We start from the raw sequence: 2,310 nt of genomic DNA, 5'->3' as shown, positions 1-2,310 counted from the left end.
TATGTGATTAAATGTAATTGACTTTCATGAATGGATGATAAATCCCGAGCGTTTTGATGAGACTTAGTGTAATATGAAGTCCATTTGCGTTTACGGGTTTGTTTTAGCATTTAAATGGATAACGAATAGATGTTGGTCGAAATTAGCGGAGCGAGAGCCCCAATTTTGGAGCCATAGGTCGACCCCCACCCACACACCCCATTCCCACATTTTGTTTTTCCTTATGCTTTTCCTTATCTATCTCTCTCTCACCCTCTCATTTACTTATCTCCTAAATTTCCCATCTACCATCCAAGATCATCATAAATTCACCATTTAATCCCAAAATTTTGTGTTGTTGATGTTAAATTAACCTAATCTTGTAACCCTAATAATAATCATTAAAGTGCAAGGTTTCTTGGGTTTTCAAAGTGTTCATCCATCCTTTGGGGCTCAAATCCGAAATTTAAGTTGTGGGTTGAATTGGTAAGTGTTTCTTAGCTCAAAATGTTCCTCTTGCATTGTACAATACTTCCCCACTATTGATCTAAACTTTTGGTGGTCGATTTTGATGTAAAATGGGTGTTATAACTCAAAAACGGGTTTTGAATCAAATCTTGAGAAAGTGGAACTGGGTTTGTGAAATGACATGTTTTTATGGTGTGGTTATACTTGACTTTGATCGTGTCAAAGTTTGGTTAACGGATTTTAAGTGATAATGGGTCGATTTGTGTCAAAAATTGTGTTTAGTTCCTGGAAACTGAAGAGTTGTGTCGCAACTTTGGAGGGTGTGACGCAACTTTCATTTTGGCCATCCTATTGATCAAAAGTTGCGCCACAACTTCGGAGGGGTGTGACACAAATTTCAATCTGCCCATCCTACTGATCAAAAGTTGTGCCACAACTTCAGAGGGGTGTGACACAACTTTCCTTTTTGGCCATCCTACTGATCAAAAGTTGCGCCGCAACTCTAGAAGGGTGTGACGCAACTTTCCCCCTTTCAGCATTTGATCTTATTTCGATTTAACGATCGTAACTTTTAAACCGTAAGCCCGTTTTTAATGTATGAGCTATCGTTTGAATCGTATGAAAGTCTACTTTCTTATGGTATCACCCATTTGTAGTGAATCTACCTCCATTTCTTCCGGGTTCTTTATTTCTCCAATTGATTGCTCGTTTGTTTGACCGTGGGGTGTCTTGGTTTGGCCTAGGATGACTTGTAACATAACATAGACTATAAAGTGATGACTTAATGTTTATGTAATAGGTTTGTGATCGTTGTGCTCCCCGCTGACCCGCTAAATCTCTTTCTAACGACTTCTAAAGCTAAGGTGAGTTCGTAGCCCCTTTTTCCTTACATGATTTTGGGGTGAAAAGTGTACATCGTGTTTCATGGCTTAGTTTGATCGTTATGTTTTCTTTTATGTAAGTAATCAAGGTTATATGGTTGTTTAGCTAGTTTATCAAGGTTATATGCTCGTTTAAAATGTGAATCAAGGTTGTATTATTGTTTGGCTATTTTATCAAGGTTATATGCTTGTTTGAATAGTGAATCAAGGTTATATGATTGTTTAGCTAGTTTATAAAGGTTATGTGTTTGTTTGAATTGTGAATCAAGGTTGTGTGATTGTATATGTTCGTATCAAGGTTATGAGGTTCATTAAATGATCCGATCAAGGTTTCAAGGCTTGGTGATCGTTTAACGATCCCAATTATGAGATCATTTAATAACCCAATCAAGGTTTCAAGGTTGTGTGATCGTTTATCGATCCAAATCAAGGTTTAAATGTTATATGATCATTTAATGATCTAATTATGTTCGTATCAAGGTTAAACGGTTATTATCCCGACACTTGTTTCTTATAGTAAAAACCTACGAACTCACCAACTTTATGTTGACGCGTTTTAATATACTTTTCAGGTAACCAAGTTAACCAAAGACGTGAAGGATGATTGTATTGCATGCGATAGGATTGAGCTTGGACTTTTGTGAATCCGTGATTCATTGCTCCCGTTCATGGGTTATGTCTGGGATCGTTAGCCATCACTTGATCTATTTTGTAAACTATTGATGGTGTTGTGCTCCTTGTGCACGTATTTGATCCGTTATTTGTGATTGTACTTGAATTATGTTTGGATTGCTCAATCCTTGAATGCATTTAGTTGCCTCCACTTAATTTCCATGTCATGCTGAGCTTTTCTATTAATGCCCCATGTTTCCGCCTTGTTGGGGTGTTACAATTATCCTTTTCCTCATCCGACAAGTTTTTTTTCCCCGGCACTTTTGATATTGAGTTATCTGCGGATAGTACCCTAGGATTTTAAAACACC

The 2,310-nt window shown here is 37.3% G+C and overlaps 1 long non-coding RNA gene across 1 annotated transcript; it reads left to right on the top strand.

The window, feature by feature from the left end:
* The first annotated feature begins 449 nt into the window (after nt 1-449).
* Nucleotides 450-1,921, top strand: LOC122606733. The gene is made up of 3 exons (XR_006324986.1): nt 450-465; nt 1,247-1,310; nt 1,901-1,921. It is a non-coding gene; the product is annotated as an uncharacterized LOC122606733 (long non-coding RNA).
* Nucleotides 1,922-2,310: the final 389 nt, after the last annotated feature.

This window comes from Erigeron canadensis, chromosome 7, assembly GCF_010389155.1.
Source record: "Erigeron canadensis isolate Cc75 chromosome 7, C_canadensis_v1, whole genome shotgun sequence".
In the NCBI taxonomy this organism is placed as follows: domain Eukaryota; kingdom Viridiplantae; phylum Streptophyta; class Magnoliopsida; order Asterales; family Asteraceae; genus Erigeron; species Erigeron canadensis.
The sequence above is the reverse complement of the archived record's forward strand: the minus strand, read 5'-3'. Positions and strand labels throughout refer to the sequence as shown.